General features: G+C 37.5%; 1 protein-coding gene across 1 annotated transcript in view; it reads left to right on the top strand.

Moving 5' to 3' along the window:
* Positions 1-187: 187 nt before the first annotated feature.
* slc6a9 (solute carrier family 6 member 9) overlaps positions 188-19148 on the top strand; it is a 114288-nt gene continuing 95327 nt past the window's right edge. The window contains exons 1-2 of the mRNA XM_067605021.1: positions 188-299; positions 3478-3657. The gene's annotated coding sequence lies outside the window, so the exon portion shown is untranslated. The remainder of the gene's footprint in view (positions 300-3477; positions 3658-19148) is intronic.

A 19148-nucleotide genomic window follows, 5' to 3' on the forward strand; every position in this document is an offset into this window, starting at 1 on the left:
GAGTAAAGCTTTATGTGTAGAGGAGGATGGTCGACAGTGCTTTTTTCCCCTTGTCATTTCTTATTTTCCCCACTAGATGTCCTCATTGGTTTAGCTTTTACACGCAGTCTTCAGTGCTCTGCTAATTAGGTTGATTATGAACACCTGTCTTAATCAGTCATCGTTGTCAGCTGTGTTCAGGCTATTTAAGGTTCACCTTTCGTTTTTTATTTTTTGCAGAAGCATCTCTGTGTCCTCTTTTAATATTTCAGCTGTAATAATCATTAGAATTAGTAACCAGGTAAATTATTTTTACAGAGGTAAGTTTGCTGAAGGCTTTTGTTTGTGTTTTTGATCAGGATTTATTATCTATCCTATAGGTAAGGTTACTGGGAAGAGCAACAGATTTGTGTTTCAGTCTTCTGCAATTAAGGTGCACATTGATTTAGAGTTTTCTTAAAACAAACAGTACTGATTCCAGATGCATCTACGGTATTTTAATTAAATATGGTCTAATTGTAACAGATCTGTGCCATGTTAAAGTCACATTTTGGTATTATTACATTATCCCTCCCTACAGTAGCTTTCACACCAGGAATATAGGCAAATTGATAACATTTCTAAAAATTAGCAATAATTTGAAAGATTGTACTGATAGATGATTTTACTGCATTGCCAGTTTCAGTCTAGCAGAAGTTGTGATGGCCAAACTCAGGCCTATAAGTTAACTTTATTTCATGAAAACCTGTTGCCAATCACTTGTTAAGATGAGAAGTGACACCACAGTTCTGAGAAGAGTTCTGCTTCATCTGAAGCATGGCTGACAGAAAAAAAAAGTCCTAACTGATGGCAATGTAGCATGTTATACCTACACACTTAAAACAAAACAATAACACTTTAGTTACACAACTGTTGGTCAACAGGCCATAAAGGGTTTGTGCACCCATGCTAGAGGACTGAGAGTTATTTTCCATGAGCAGGAGACTTAAAGAGCTGTGTGTGTGTGTGTGTGTGTGTATATATGTTTCATGTATTTATCAGAGATGCTTTGGGGTGTGAGATGTTATTTCAGGAGCTCGGGTGGTGGTAAAAGCCAGTGAGAAGAGCAGTAATCAGTGACTGGAAATGCAGGTGCTGCTGTTAGCCACACAGGGACAGCAGAACATCACACTGACTGTGAACAAGCTGCTACTGAGAGAGCTGGGTTAAACTTTGAAGAGTGACAAATCAGTGCTGTACTGACGATATTACAGGAAATGGAATTGCAGAAGTAGTAAAGAAAATAGAAGTAGATGAACAAAAATATATAGAAATAGAATTTTTCCTAATTAAGATGACACAGGTAGACTTTAGACCACCAGTTGTTGTTGTTTCCTTTGACTCAAGTTATATAAAGTGCCTCAAGCCAGCACTCTGCAGCTAAAATAAAAAAAAAAATTGGCTTGGCAACAGTCTTTCTACAGCAAAAACACAGAAAGCACAGGCAGAACTAATAACATTAATGACCAATGTTCATTATCACAGTCCTGAAAATTGCAAAGCCCAATGGAACGCAGCCTTCATCAATCATTATTAATTACTCCTGTACTTCTCCTGCTATGACATGTCCAAATGTCCCTGTTTTGACTGTTAATTCACCAAATATTTAAAATTACCTTTAAATGGTGTGTTCTTATCACACAGTCTGTAGTAGATTAAAAAAAGACAGCACAGTGGTGAGATGAGATCAATTTTTTTTTTTCAATCACACAAATTACTCCACATTTTATACCTAAACCATTGCAAAACAGAGGCAAAGATGAATATTTTATTAAGCAATTTGTGCATCTTTGTTCCTTTTTGTTTTTTTTTAGCGAGATAGTGAAGATGACACTACTCTGGCTGTGGCTGGATAGTGTATTTTCTGAGGGTTTCTTTCTTTCTTCTTTCTTTCAAATTAGCTGAAACATGACTGTTCTGTCCATGTTTGAAGTTAAATGGTTATTTAATATACTGAACAGTGTCTCATCATTTTAACCAAGATGAAAAATTGTAATTGTTATCATCCAACAACAACTCTGAGGTTGCCTGTGAGACTCAAGGAACTAAAGCGTGTGGAGCAAAAGCTAAGTGCTCTTTGGCTCTGGAATTTTTCCCCTTGAATAGTTAGACAAAACTGTTGTTGTTGTTTTTGTACAGTGCACAGCTTCAATTCAAAACACCCGAGAGCGGCACAGCAATGCATATGGTAATTGCTGTTTTCTGTATGTGCTAAACTGCAGATAATCTTCCTCATAAGTAGCTGTAGTTATGCAGGTTGATTATCATATGTATAAGCCTGATTTATCATGGTCGTAGCACTGACTGATTAAAGAACAATAGCAGTCGGTATCTGTACTTAGCAACTTAAAGTAGCTTAGATTGTGGGGAAAGTACCAGCATTCAAGTTAAGTTTGGACAGAAACCTGTAATTATCATGTTTGGGCCTGAATCATTGCCCATATATAAAATACATCACACGTAATGAAATCAATGAAAACAAATTATTTTGTGACTGCACATTGCTTGTGCAGTGTGATTTTATTTATTTATTTTTTATTCAAACATGATGAATGGACAGAATGTTTTTTAGTTGGGGTATTAATTAGGAGGAACGCATTCACCTCTTCTCCCACTCTCCTCATCTGTTACTAGAAAATGAATCATTTGAAAACATGCCAAATGACATTTCAAACTGAGTGTACTGGAGCACCCAATCCTTGTCTACTATTCTGTGAATAAATCTGCAAACAACGATTAGTATGGTCTTCGAAGCAGCATATAGAGAATAATAATTAGCAAAATATGAACAACTTAAAAATATAATCTGCCTCGACTTTTAAATATAGCCAATGTAGAGAAACCGTGAAAGTGGAAAGGTTTGTTTCATGACTCTCAGGATGATGTCAGTAGATTTATTTGTTGAGTAGTAGTTGATGTGCCTGAATCTGACCCTTAGAGCTTGTAGAGTGCTTCTTCAGAAAGTATGAAAGGTGTGAAAATCTTTGTTCAAAAAGGGGGGTCTGGGTCACTCAAATGTTACCACTTTCCATGCAAGTTCTCTAAAAATTCTGTTCCCTGCAATTCCTTTCGCATCTGTCTGCCTTCACTGCTGAAACACACTAATCTTTGTGATATCAGAGATGGCGTGATAGAAGTGTGATTAAAAATCTGGACCGAGTTCAACCTTGATAGGAAAACAGTATGTTTAACTTGACTCTTTTGTTGTGGTAGACTTGTTTTTAAGTCAATATATTCACCTTTGATCATCCCTTAAGCCCTTGCAGATAATTGGCTATGCTAATCATTTAGCATACACTATGAATAGTGATAGCACTCCAGTGTTAACTTCACAAAGTGGTTACAGGTGCTGCAGGTAGAACTTTTCTGCCCAACAAAGTCTCTGGTTACGCACAGGCAAGTAATCCTGAGTTCCTAAAAGGGTTCCTGGGTTCCTAACAAATCTCTTGTGACCAGCAGGTGTGAATATGGATATCTTCACTCTGTCTTATACTGGTGACCTGTCCAGGATGTGCCCTGCTTGTCCCCAATGCATGCTGTGATTGGCTCCAGCCCCCTGCCACTCTGGGAGACTCTCCAAAGTCACCTACAACCTGCAAGGCAATCGTGGTCATGTGATGGAGGCGGTCGAAGGCACTGGTAGGCTACTTTTTGTAGATTTCCTGCTGCTATGTACTTTAAAACCAGTTACTGTTTTGAAATCCACAGTCAAGGATGATTTCAATGGTCTTCATGAGTTACTATATGATTCAAATTACTGTTCCACAATCTCAGACCTTTCTCTGAAATTCTTTAATATGCGTGGTACCCAACCAAGTGGAGAAATATCTAATAATGGAAAAAAAGCAGCTCCAAACACAATCATCATTACAATCATTTCACAGTGAATTGTAACCATTTTAAATATTTTCTAATGCAAATCCATGGAATAACATTGTCAAATATACAGCCAGCTATACAAGACAATAATGAAGGTTCCCACTGCTAATAGTGGTAGGCTAGCAGATTAGTTTGCTCGCTACAGTGTTAGCTTGGTTGCCTTGCAGGCCCCCCCGGGAGTCTTCCTTACAACTCTGAACAGTTGAGAGAATACTTGGATTGACAGAAACATATGCTATTATTGTGGTATTTAAGTACTGAGGCAATCTTATTCTTGAAAAATAAAACAAATTCAATTACCCTTGACTTTGTACTCTTATAACCTAGACATCTGAAGTCTTCATAGACTTGTGTAATCTTCGTATAAATCACCACAACATGCAATTTTAGACACTGTTGGCCAAACATTGACTCGAATCATTTACCTCATGGATTTATTTCATAAAATTGGACAATTTCTTCATCTTAAAAATCTGAATTGTCACTTTTGGTAGCCAGAGTGATAAACAGTATTAAAAGTCCATCTCAGAGAAGATACAGAATATTTATATCTGTTAGGTGTTGGCACTGACATTGTAATAAACAGCTTTGTGATGAACAATTTATTCACTAACTTATGATGCTTTTTCAATTTGAGGTCAATAAGGGACTATGTTACATGACCCTCTCACTAGTTCACTTACGTGGGAATGATAGATTAGTATTCTGTGTGTGTGTGTGTGTGTGTGCATGTGTGTGTTGTCAAGGAGGCAAAGCTATGTGTGCCCCTGTAGCCTTGTTTACCTAACCCAAGGGATTCTGGGTTTTGTCAACTGTCACTGGGTCAGAAGTCAAACTCCACACTCGATACGTCTGGGCAGAAACTAAACCAATAATCAAAAAGTTTTGATAAAAGTTCTTTAACATAAAGTGACATGATGCCTGTAATCAGTTGACATAAGAAAAATAAAGACAAACCTTAAAGTATCACCCACAAATCATTGCAGGAAACATGCATGCAGACCTCTGTGTCGAGGGGGCTTTCTCTCGGACATGCCACTCCCTAAACACTCAACTATTAACCTTTTTAGTCCAACGAAAGGGCACGGGAAAAAATCTTCCTTCTAGAAACTATGGGTGACTCTAAAGCCTCTCAATCATCAGTATCTTCTCATTCACAAAAATGTCTGAAAATAAGTTCAGTTTTCATATTAGTTTTTCATAATAACACCAAAAAGGAAAAGTCATCCGATTTAAATTGATCACCACCATCCACCCTTATGAATCTGGCAGCATATAAGACTGCAGTTGAAGAACCAGATCTCATCACATGGAGTCATGAGTAATAATCAAACATAGGTTGAGTGCAATTTCAACTTGTCCTGATCAAAGATAGGTTGAGTGCATTTTGTCCATGTCCTGCACAGTTTGTGAGGGGTTGTGTGTGTTGTATTTGTCAGCTGGAAAAACTTGCTCTTAGTATAACCTCAGTGGAATATTGTACAATCTCACACACTGAAATATAAGTTGACAAGGCAGGTGAAGAAAAGTGGGCACCTGTAACCAGGCACCAGCAGGAAAACAGATTGTTATATATTATTGTATTCTGATTTCGTTGTGAATAAATGAAAGAAAAGGAAGAAAAATGGGCTATCTGGAGGATAAATAGAGGACAGGAGCTGTACTGGCTTGTTGGGTGTGTCAAAAGTGTTTTGATTCAGAATGGATAAAGATGGTTTCTGTTATCACAAGGAGCTCAGACTGCAGAATTGCTTCTCAGTCTGATTCAGCAAAACATAAAGGTAGAGGACACTGCATGCGTCACCTGTATTCATCATCAGCAGTGGCATATCAAACCTTGTTTTCCTGGGCACCATCAATGATGCTAGGGTGGTGTTGCTGGGATGACGCTGCAAGAAACTAAGAACAGATGGGACTCCTTAAGTACAGCATGGTTAAATCACAAACATGCACAGGCAGAATTAATTGAAAACAAATTCCAACAAATAAAATAACTTAGTGATTTAATGTTTTTCATATGAAGTATCTGAAATTTAACATTCTCCTTACCAGCTTTCAAAAAAGAACATTACGTAAAATTTAGTGGGGCTTTATAAATATTAAAGGTGCACTAAACAATGTTTTTATATCAACATAGGATCAAATGACTAAATGTAATGTGAAAGGTTTTGCTCATAGTGACAAATACACAGAGAATCATCACCAGACTTTGCAGTTTCCCTCTGCTGTACAGAATGTTTTAGCATCTTTCAGCACATTGTTTTGGTTTTGCAGCGCAAGACTTTACTGTTTTGGTTTGGTTTCACTGTTCTAATCAACCTCATTTCAAATTGCAACAGGAAGCTGTTTTTAGCAAACAAACTAAAAGCACTGATATGTCCACTCTATGCTCCCAATGCCGAACAGCTAACCTGACGCACCAGATAGTTTGTTGCACAGAACCATCTGAGAAGTTGTCCTTGGAAACTGTTTGGAAAAGGGCAGCCATTTTCAAAAAATACTTTGCAGGTGATTGGATGAACCATCTGTTTATCACCCTCTATTGTCACGGCCGTCACACCTAAACCATGCCTGTTAGCTGCCAGTATTTCCCCATAGGACACTGATTGGTCCAAACCGCTGTTGGTTCGGCCACAAGCGCATCAGCACAGCCAAAAGAAACAATTTGTTGGTGCACCTGGTATATAATCACTTACTAATTCATTTGGATGTTTTTCTATTCTTTTGAACAGTTTATGAAATATGACTATCTTGATTATCAATAGAATAGTCCAGTTCCGTCACGTCACTGTGTTCAACTGTGGTTCCTCCACTGAAGTAAAGTTTATGCAATACATACAGTACAGTAAAGTTCTTGTTTAACTATTACTGAGTTCTTGATGTCTGATTTACATAACTTTTGATGCACCATGTGCTTTTGCAAACTCTTATCTCTCTTACCTGTGAAAACGCCACCTGTTTGGTGCTCTGATGTTCAATTACGTAACAACTATCTTTGCTGGCATATGTTTCTTATGGTAATAGAAATATCTCCATCAAATTATGGCTGCATACCAATAACAACCAAAATGATAGTGAAACTAAAACTGGGGGACCAGCATGATGACAAATGGAACAGAAAACCTGAGATTCTAAAACTTCAAAGTTTCAAGAAAGTTATACCCACAGAACTATGACATGTAAAAGCCACATGACCTCATTATAATGCTGTGCAAAAACCATGTTGTCCTTTTTTTGTTTAAGGCATTCTCTTCTTCTTCTCCTAATTTTTTTTCCCCTGCCTTTGTCTCTACGGTCTGTTACCTTTTTTGGTGCATTTGATCACTAGTTTTTAGATTTTGAATAACTAATTTTGCATTTGGAATATGCTTTTGTTTATTTTGTGTTTTAATCTGTAGCATTTCAAGGATATTACTTTTTTATTTAAGTCAAATATACTTTATTATTGAAGCATGTGTTGGAATATCTTGCAGTGTGATTAAGTCTTTGACATCAACACACATGTTTCCTACTTAAACGACTTAGAATTTTTCTGCAAATAAAGTAAATTTCTGGAGTTATTTTGTGCTGGAGGAGAGGAAGAGAATGGTTGCTGGTGGGAATTCATGTTCATTCATCTTTTGAGACAGGCTCAGTCAGGAAACTGTACTCGGATCACTTAAGTAAAAGTAGAAATGTTGCATTACAAGTAAAAGTCCAGCATTTTAAAATTTTACTTAGAGGTAAGTACCAGCAAGTATCAGCAAAATGTACTTTAAGTATCAAAGTAAAAGTATGCATTACTCACAATACAGAATATCTCCTGCCAGTAGTATAATATACTACTAGATCATTATTATTGATTAACATGTAAGTAGCCATTTAATATCGCAGCTAGTCAAGTTGTAGCTAGCTTTAAACTGCTGTATATGCTGTGGGTAATTGAATCTATAACAATGCATAGTTTTTGATACATTTCTAATGATTTGAATGAAAAATCTTAATCTGAAGAATAATTAATAATTGCAGCTGCCAAATAAATGTAGTGGAGTAAAAGCTATGTATAAGTATAAAGTAGCATCAAATGGAAATATTTGAGTTAAGTACAAGTACCTCAAATCTGTAATTTTAGATTCTAAGTCTACAGTACATAAATAAATGAACTTATCTACTTCCCACCATAGGCTACTGTTTGTCTGGAAGCTGTCAAAGCCACAAACAGTGTATCACATGGGATATCCTATAGTATAGTAATAGCCTACTGTCCCTATAACTTAATGATATACTATAACTGGTATTTTTATATTCCAATATTCCCATAATGTTCATGACATTAGGCTATCCAAAGTTGCTCTGTCATTGTTGAGTCCTTCCACAATTTACTCATTTTTTTCATCTCATGGTGACTATGGAGCGTTTTCTGTGTAGAACCACTAATCTGGAATGTGATTGTGTGCTATATGCATTACAGACTGAGCCCTTGACTTAAATGAATGTCACTGCAAAATTTGACCGCCACCCCAAGTCTTTAAACTCCTCACCTCCCTCCTCTCACCCCAGCCTCTGACCATCACCGCGCCGCCCGGCATGCGTCTCTTCCTCTACCGCGTTCCCATAAGCCCTACAACCTGACCGGTCCAAAAACAAGGTAAACCCCTTCATCTGCATGCAAAACCTCCTGAGTGCCATTATCCATTCCTCTGCTGCATCTGTCATCCGTCACAGATTCCCTGTTCTCTTATTTGTGGACGCCCCGAAGCTTCCATCCATCACCGGTGGCATAGGTACTGTGTAGCCCTGGCTACCACACCTGTCTGGAGCATCGCATTTATTCATCCATTCATTATCTTTGCCTTGACTGTTACAGAATTTAATTCGCATTATTATCAAAGCACATTATGTAGCGTGTCTGATGCAATCACGTCGGATGCCGCTGCTTACAAACTGCCTGCAAACACACACCACAAAGCCAAATGCACAAGGGTTTCTGTGAGGAAGCGTTGCGGCATGCTCCTATAACAATAGGATGAGCAGCACATGCGTTCATTCCTCCACTGAACATGTGTTGCTTTATAGAGACACTAATAAGCGTCATGGCTAGGTGTGTACTTCTGCCTGGAGCAAACACTGCCTGTAAAATCATCCATTATATCGTTATAGCTTAATTATTCTTTATGATGCGTCAGTGGCACTTAAGTTTGGTTTAGATACATAATCAGCATATAATGGCATCATCACTCCAGGATTTTATTTAAATATGAACATGTAGAATTACTCAGGATGGACACTTAATTGCTTTTTGCCTACAATTAAGTAGCAATTGAGCCAATCTTCATGGCAAATACACCCGATTTAGTGCGGGTGATACAACAGCAGCAAGTGTTTGTAACTGTGTGTGTGTGTGTGTGTGTGTGTGTGTGTGTGTGTGTGGACAGAGAGCCCTCACATGTTGCTGCCCCCAGCCTACTTTGGAGTTAAGAAAGGAGGGGCTTAATGAGCAGTAGCTGGCCCGGCTGTGACCGAAAAGGGAAGGAAGACCACAGTGATGCAACTCCCAATAACCCAATATTGGCGGAAAAAAAAACCTATATGTAAAGTAGACTCACGCCACAAGACGAGAGCTCACATCCACGGTAAGACAGCGCTTTATGAGAGGGATAGGAGGCATTTTGTGCTTTAAGTGGGGTCTCTAACTAAATAATGAGCGTGTGGTCACAGACCATGCGCTGTAATGTGATTATATCCTCTTAAAGGTGAAACTTTATGTGTTCATGCTGAGCCCGTAAGTGTCTCCGAATGACTATCTAGCTATTAGGGAGAGGAAAAAAAACATTCAACGCGTGGTCAGGAGGTGGCAGGGCGTCATGCTTTCAATAATAGTGGTACCGGGTTGAGTAATTAGTTTTGTGATGCAGAGTGTTATTTAATATGAGCGGGAGAAACACGTGGCACTGGTTGTGGCCTCCCCCTTGTAGTAACTTTAGCGGGTGGCGGTAACGGGGGCGTTTCTGTTTTGACATATTCTTTTTTTAAAGCTTGTCATGTTTAGGTGAGTTTTACAGGTGAGATACAGTCAGTATCATATTTTGCTATAAGACAATTCATCACAAATGATTTTTTGTTGTTGTTGTAGTCTATTCCTAGGATAGTAGTTATGGTAACTAGCTGTAGCCTGATTGTAGTACTAATTAGAGTTTATAGTGACATTATAACATTATATAACATAGCATTATGTTAATATTATTGTCCAAATTAAAAAAAAACAAAACAAAAAACTTAGATTCCAGTATTGTACATGCCAGTATTTCTTTTTAAACATCAGAACATAACTTAATTTTATTTTTTTTAACTTGACCTGAATTTTTAGATCCAGACTGCATTTTAGCAACATTGGTATACTTTTTTTTTTTTTTTTTGATACTTGGGCACTTGAATTTTCAGTTTGAATTTGTGAACACTGAAACAAATACTCAAAGGCAAGTTTTTGAAATTAAGTGCAACTTGAAATTACCTACTGGGAAATTCAAAGATGGGAACCCAAACCATGTAAACTTAAACAGTAAAATATTTAAATGTTAAGTCATTGGTATTGTAATAAAATTTCACAATTAGGTATCCAAATTAAAATCCTTACAGTCTTTCTTTTCTTCCATATAGCGGCACATTTTACAGTCGAAAAATAAGCTTGTCAGTGTTCTCCGGTGGACCAACTATGCAATGTTGACTGTTTCTGAACTACATCAAACATGTCTTTGGCAATTCTGTAGGTCAGTGTCTTGTTACTTATTGGCCGACATACTGTTTATCTGTGATAAGCAACTATCAGCTGACATCTCTTACCCTACTTAATTCATATGTACTCTGTAATCAATTTTCTGTGGTATCATGTTACATACAGTTTATAGTGTTGCTATGATACTGCAAATTAGATACTATAGATTGATTAGCCAATCAACAGACAATTTATTTACAATATTTATAACCGATTAATCGTTTAAATCATTTTAAAATTAGGATAGAATGAAAAGATGCTAGAGGAAAAACTATAAAAATTCTGTGGTTCCAACTTCTCAAATGTGAATATTAGGTGGATTTCTTTGTTTAATATAATTGTTAATTCAATATCTGTGGGTATTAGACAATTAGTCAGGCAAAACAAGACAACATATGTCAACTTGGGCTCTGGAAAAGGTGCATTTGTCACAATTTTTGGGAATTTTATAGACCAAATGGTTAATCTAATAGTTGTTAGTTGCAATATTATTATAGGGTTACTATTACCCTAACCCCTACGCCCACCATTAGATAGGAAAGAAACTGTTCTATATCTTCCACTTGTATTTGTGTAACATACTCAAATTTGGTCGCTGGACTGAATGGTAAAAGTAGGGTATGTCAACAGAAGTTGTGCATGCATGAATAGCAGTAGGCCCAACCCCCAACACATGCACACACCACCCCCTTCCCACCATATCCTTATCCACACACAGGAGTGCCTTTCTTTCATCTGGCAGTAGAGTTTGCTGTTTACTTACCGTATAGAGTCCTCTGGAGGTAACACACATTTTGCGTATGTTGAAAAGACAGGGAAAACCATAACAGACCAGCTAAGCTTATGTATGAGTGTATAGTAACAGTTGTGTCAGTAAGGCAGGGGGGCGGGGGCTCTGACAAAATGACAGATGTTTTCAGCTGCACACTCCTTCAGGTGGGTTGGGAGTTAGGGAAAGAGCAGCAGTGCTTACAGTGCAAAATGACATCTGCTTCATGAAATGGGGAAGGTGAGACACAGGTGTATTTTATACTGTTACATCGGGGGAAGAGCACCTACCTAGGCAGTGACAAAGGTCTGTTCTGATGTCTTTATTAGAACAGGGATCCTGTCGAACTACAGCTGAGATAATTACTCAAAGAATTTTTAGTAATCAGCAATGAGGCCAATGACATCAGCTGCCAGCTTATTTATTGATAGAAAGTTCCTTTTCTGAGACAATGGAGGGGAAGTGAAGGTGTAGAGGGAAGCTTCACCATTGGAAAAGTAGTAAAGTGCCTCACTTCAACCTCAGATTAAGGGTATCATCAGATTAAAGATGGTAGTGAAGGTTTGAGAGATATGCAGTACTGAGCTCATTCAAAAAATGTGAGCCTCAGCACCACCATCATCATCACTCTTATCCTTATCTTCAGAGTGATAACTGCAACATTAAAGGTAGAGTGGAGCTTTCTTGTAAACAAAGTTTCTGTTTACGTTCAGTGTTACTCACCAAAAAGCATTGTGTGTATCCTTTAGGACTAACAATGAGTGTTGAATGAATTTACTTCCTCATAGAACTTCTGCAAAGCCGATTTCTGAAATGTTAACATCCTACACTGTTAATATCCATGTTTGCTAGCCTGTAGTGTTCCTCTTCAGTGTGCAGAATACTCTGTGACAATTGGGGGGGGTCCCGGTGCCAGGGGTGGTACTTCCAAAACAGAATATAGGCATACATCAGCCACTATTGAACTGCAGAAGAAAATGTGCGGTTGTGTTTTTATTGGTCTGTTTATTTATGTGATACAAGGAATGTTTAAGGACTCTTTAAATAATTTCCTTGAGATAAATAAAGGGCTTTTATTTAGTATATGAATTAGTTCACATTTATTGGACTTTTTAAATATGCAGAGAGGAGCGGCACAGATATCAAATGTGTTAATTAGCCTTTTTAAGTTTAAGAGACAAACTCTAACTCACGAAGGACATCTTTCATCAAGTCTAAATCTTCTACTAACCCGGAGTTTGTCAGGTGCTTCCACAAGCCTTTGTATTTCTTTCTCAACATCACTGCAAGATATGCAGACATGCAGCACGCACTGGCGCGTCACGTTAAAGTGATGCGCCAGTGCAGGAAACTTCCTGCAGTAATCTTGCATTCCTTGTTGACTGATTATAGACTGAGTACAACTTTGAGATGAAAAAGTTATTGCAGTTATTATAAAAATGATAAAAGATTACATAAAAATAAACCTTGTTGTGTAGATAAATAGAAAAAATTCTGTCAAATTTTAGAGACCCAACTAAAATTTCAATTTGAGATTTTCAAGGAATCCTGGCTATAAATTAGGGGGTCTGAGATCCCCCCAGGACCACCTGTATTTCACACACTGTTCTTCTTCCTTGCCTCTTGTGGTGCATTGCTATGTTACTTTGCGTGTTATCACAAGGGCTGGGCTATTAATCGAAAAATTATTAAAACCAACATTATGACTCTCTTACCAACCATGTTATGTTAAAAAAAATTATTGCCTTCAGACTGTAAACTACCCCTTAAAATCACAAATTGGCCTTATCACAAATTTTGATGTAAGAGACGCAAAAGATGTACAGTAAAATAGAGGCATTTTACTTTGATTATCCTGTTTAAGTACCTTTTTGTTTTTAATAAATGAATGTGTTTAATAAATATTACTCAGTTATTTAAGTTTATGTTCATTATTCAGTACAAAGAATGAATAAGGTCCACTGAGAGCATCATGTACAGCGGTGTAATTTGTATCTAATTAATAAGATACAGATATTATTTTGTTAGTTGTTACCGAGGTAAATGGGACAATTTAATTCTGTTAATGATTATTTCACTTGACATTCGCCAGCCCAAGCTATCACCACCAACCATCAATAAACAACAAAGCGTGAAACTGTTGGCAGCACTGTGTATCACGTCACTTGCATGATCACGTGCTCCATAGTAGCACTATGGAGCAATATAGCAACCAAATAAGAAAAAATATCAATTAAGCCACTAAAATTTGGCCATGGTTAACAAATGACTAAACTCACAATATGTAATTTCAGCCAATAGGGTTCTCTCAATCAAAACAATAACAAAAGACAGAGTGTGATGACGGTGTGAAGTATTGTTGGATCATGGGAGTTGTCTTAATTGTTAAACAACCAGCTTCTTCGGGTTAGGATTACTTCAGTGTTCATTGTTCAGGATGTTTTTACTGGGAGCCGAATTATCCGCAGAGGTCTCCTCTCCAAAACAAACGGACCCGGTGATTAAAACAGGTGAAAACACTGAATAAAACAGTTTCACGTAAAAAAAAATCAGTGTTTCTCTGATGCTGTCTGGCTGGCACCGGACATCTGGTAGGGGCTGTTAACTGAGCTTCTGCTAATGTTTGCTTAGCTTGTTTCTCTGATTACTTAAGATCCAGATGTTCCGCAGGGTTCTACCAGGAGCTGAATTATCCGCAGAGATCTCCTCTCCAAAAACACATGTGCATGGGGATTAAAACCGCAAAAAATACTGAATAAAGCTATTTCACGTAAAAATGATTGTTTCTCTGATGATGGTCAGTGAGGACTGGACATCCAGGAGTGGATGCTAGCCGAGCTGCTGCTAACATTTGCCTAGCTTGTTTCTCTGATAACTTAAGATTCAGACATTTGATGACTAAAATCCTTCATCCAGTTAAAAGATATAGTTTAAAAATGATCTAAAAAGTTTATCATAAAAATGTGGCTTAAAACCGAATAAAAGTCAATTTATAACAGTTTCTGTAGAACAACCACAATGCTGACATATTGTCTTGTATGCGTATACTCTTTGGTATACGCCATTATGGCAAACAACCACAACACCGGTGTATTATCAAGTATGCTTATACTCTTTGGTAGACGCAATTGTAGTGGACAAACACAACACAGACGCATGCATCTTGTACATCTATACCCTTTGGTAGAGGGGGTATGACGCCACTGACAGGCGACCAAATGAAACAGACTGTTACCTTGATTGAAATTACAGATTTCTTTGGGTTTGAAAATTGTTGGAAATATTTGGGATAATGTAAGTATACAACTCAACAAAATATATAAACATTTTAATGCAGAATAGTTACATATTATAGCTTTAAGGATTATGATAAATAAAATGTAGTTTAAGTATGGTTAAAGTTAGGCAACAAAAACAGTATTATGGAAAGATGGTTAACGGATAATAATGGCAAAATTAGTAGTTGGTGTGAAACGGGATGCTAATTTAGTTGCCTACCATCAATTTGGATGCAGCACACACCCATCCATCTCCTTGAACTCCAAACTCTTACTTTTCACCTCACTACTTTTGTAACTGTTACTGAATGTTTGTGCTAGACAAAATCGTATGTTGCAGAATCATTCCATATGAACAAAAATCCTTGAAATTCTTAGATGGCCAATCTTAATCAAGGTATTTGATGGTTGAAGTACCTGTGGTGTCAAAGACGATTTACGGATACTGAAACTGCTATTTCTATAAATAAATTTTACAAAAAGTATAATTCACAAGAAATCTATTGCGTTTGGACTGCAGCTTGTTTGTAATAGCATTTGTTTTGATGGAATTTTCCCATGGCTTTTATCAGACAGTTTTCACAGTAGACTGTCAGATATTTCATTGTTATTTTTGTAAAGTGTTAGTCCAGACATGTCTGGACTTCTGGAATGCCCAGATGCTATGCGACTAGAGCAAAAGAAGAGAGTATGGAGGTTAAGGGACACACAGCCAAAGGGTTGAGGAAAAAGAAAAGGATGATGAAGGCGCTGCATTGATAATAGCAGTAATAAAAAAACAGTAACACCACCAAGTCAGTTGTAGCGTCAAAGTTTTCAGTTTTTAATAGGCTTTGGTCAGACGTCTCATCTTGTAGTTGAACAAAGTGATTGAAAAGCTCTCTGGTAAATCCCATTGTGGAGAGTGAAGGAGACAAGAAAATGGTGAGAAAGGAAAAGGGTGTCTAAAAGCCATCTATATGCTTCGACCACTAGGGGGCCCCATAGTATAGTTAGGCTTATGTTTTGTATTTGTGCAGCAGTTCAGTGCCAACATCTCACGGACCTTTTCATTATAAAATAACATGTGTAAATAGATATCTGCTTCTTGACATCTGTCCATCTGTCAGTCTAGCAATCTCTGGCACTTACATCCCGGACTTGGGCTGTCTGTGATGCGAATCAAACTGTAACCCATCCCCCACTTGCAGTGCGCACAGCACAAGTGCAGGCCAGGGCAGATGAAGAATGGTGAGGAACAGGGGTGCAAAGTGTATTTCTTTCTTTCTTTCTTTGTTCATTTGGTACCTCAAGGCAGAAAATGAGGAAGGGCACCCGCTAAAGATTTTTTTTTTTTTTTTTTCCCTTTGTGACCACCACCCACCAGAGCCTAGAGCGCCACCTTCTGAGTCTCAGGACTCAGGACAAAAAAATCTACACTACAATCAGAAGCAGATCAACTGGGTGGAAAACTACCCAGTCTGGCAACTCTGCCCCTACTCTCCCACTGCATGTGTGACAGAGCATAACACGATGGCATCTAAGCATAAGCTTCCTCTTGTCAGAACAAGGACAATAAATCACCTGTACAATGAATTGTGGTGCAGCAAACAGGTACATTTGTTTTCTTTACCCTATTGAACATTAATGTTTGAACACAAATTCATGTTACACCTTTTGAATATCCTTTTTAATCTTGAATAATTGTTTATCTTTTATAATAGAGTTTAATAAATCAGAAATCCCACATATAACTAAAGCCAAGCCATAAAATAATAATACTACAGTTAAATTAAATGCAAATGAGATCAGAAAAGCATGAGAATTGTCCAACATGGGCATTGTATGGCTTATAACATCAATAGGAACAAAATGAATGCATTTGTAGAAAATAAACAAGCACAAACAAAAGTAGTTTCATTTTCCGTGCACAGTTTAGTTATCAAGAACAAGACATGTTCTCATGTCCAAGCCATGCATTTATTTATGAAAAATTGAAATTTTGATCAGTTAAAATGAATTAAATCAGTTCAAACAAATGGGAACAAATGAAAGAGTGGAGGAAAACAGGACATCTTATTACTATGTATTGCTATACATACACCATAGTCACTAAAGGCAAAAACAGATGTTATGTTCTAATTATGATTCGTCTTGTCATAGTTTGTTTGTAGCCACTTTAATTCATAGTAAGGTCCATAATTAAAACATTACTTCTGTGTTGGTAACGTTACGTAAAGCAGAGTACCATTCCTATGGTATTCTGCAGTATATTGTACCTTGTGTAATCATTTGGAGCAGTTATTAAATTGTTGTCCAGAACTATTCAGTCATTGTATTTCTTTTCATGTCCTTTTTTAAAATGTATCAGTAAAGGCTAATTCAGAGAAACACTTAAATAACATACAGTATACACACATAGTTCAAGATGGGAATATGACTTCACTTCATATTCTCATTTGGAGTGAAGGATCCCTTCATTATAGTTACTTTCCAATTTCTGTATCCTAGTTCTATCAAAATCATTTTATCTCAAATTCTTTTATGTGTGGATCTGTCACCCAGCAAAAGACTTCCACCAACTCTGATCAGAATGTCTGTTACCAGTGTAGTAAAAACATAACAAACCTCATTTTCAAATGAATTCCTACTAAAATGTGTCAGTTTTTAATTAAAACTCATAAAGCAACAACAGCAAAGTCAGTCAGTGTTCTATGAGGTAACACTGTAATGACTTACACAGTTGTCAGTCAGTAGTAAACAAGCTTTTGGACTAGCTCGCAAGCAGAAGGGCTAGCTCGGCTATCCTCATCAGTGATCCTCTTTTTGCAGATCGTATCCATTAAGATTCTCCCATGTTAAGCCTAGCTTAGCACAAAGACTGAAAATGGTGGAACAGCTTGTCTGGTTCTGTCCAAAGTTGAAAAACAAACCTGCCAACACCTCTAAAGCTATACTCATTTACACAGTGTATCTGATTTGTTTTAACTGTACACAAACAGAATCTAAAAGATATTAGTTTGTGATTTTAATGAGATTTCCTATTTGTTGACACCGACAACATTCATATCGACCCATTCCTTTACATGTAAAAATCCACTTTTATTTGTAGGCACGGTTCTTTGCCGTAATGCACCTACAGCGCCTGGCCTGTGTGACCTCATTTTCCAGTGAACTGTGGCATGCACCACACACTGGCAGCAAGAAGAGAGGAAGGGAACGAGGAGGAATATTACTCTTTGCACGCGAAACTGAACACGTTGGAATTGGCCTCCTTGGAAGTGCAGCAACAACTGCAAGTAGAAGAGACATTGTTACTTGTTAAGACTTTCTATGCGTCAGTCCTGCGGTCCAATTATTGACCCTGGTGGCTAGCTTACTGTAGCAAAAACAGGCAGGGTTGCCAGACATAATCCCACCTACACAGTTCTGAAAACCTCTGATAAAAACCAACCTAAATAACTTGATATCTGCTGAAATGCCAAAATCCAACTGATATCGTGTAACTATCAATCTCTCCAGGAAATTGTGATCGCAATAATTAAGGCAAATTCCACCAATCTCCGCAATATTTGCGGGGGCTTGCAACTTTGAAAAATTCCTGCAATTTCTCCTCATTAAAGGTGCTACTAGGAAGATTTTGACATCAATATATCATCATAAATTTAATGTCCATACCTTGCAATGAAAATGAAAGAGAATTGCAATGAGTCAATCGATATCCTCTATTTTTTTTTTTTATTGATATTGTGTGCGAACGGATTGGATTCACAGGAGTTCTCTTGAAGACATAACCATACAAAATAAGCCTTTCCAAACAAAACTTGCTTTATCAACAAAAATAACTCCTCATTAACAGTTGGTAAGGCTCTTCAGCCTCTCCTCTCATCATCAAAACAAACCCCATGCCGGTTGACTGGAAACTGCAAAACAGGAAGTGACAGGGGTCACTGGGATATGTGGTCTTATCATGAGAATTAGGCTACCAATCCTCACACTTCCTTGTGTCTTTGTCCTTGTGTTCCTTGTCTAATCTTTCTAGGTTGTAAAAATTACAATTTTTTTCCCCTCGACTTGCAGTTTTTGCCAGTTCCTGCAATTTTACCGCAAAAAAATCACAAAACTTCACAAATTGCATCACAATTTTTGGGAAAAGCTGAGTCAAATCACTATGTAAGTCACAATTCAAACAGAGGTGTAAAATAATCATTTAAACTTCTTACCTTAACATAGTGTCTTGTTCTCCGTGTGTTTGTGTGATGAACATGAATCACTATTTTCCTTAACTTAGAAGATACTGGATCTGAAGAGAACTACATACAATCCTTGACAGCCGGTCTTCTGGTTAATACACAAATGAATCAAACCTCTCCAGTAAATACTGGGGAGGCCTGATCACAATGTAGTCTGAGCCCCAAAATACAAAGGCCTTGTGCAATTACAAAGGGAGACTGCTTTCACACAGCCATATCTT

The sequence above is a fragment of the Thunnus thynnus genome, chromosome 12 (assembly GCF_963924715.1).
Source record: "Thunnus thynnus chromosome 12, fThuThy2.1, whole genome shotgun sequence".
NCBI lineage: Eukaryota > Metazoa > Chordata > Actinopteri > Scombriformes > Scombridae > Thunnus > Thunnus thynnus.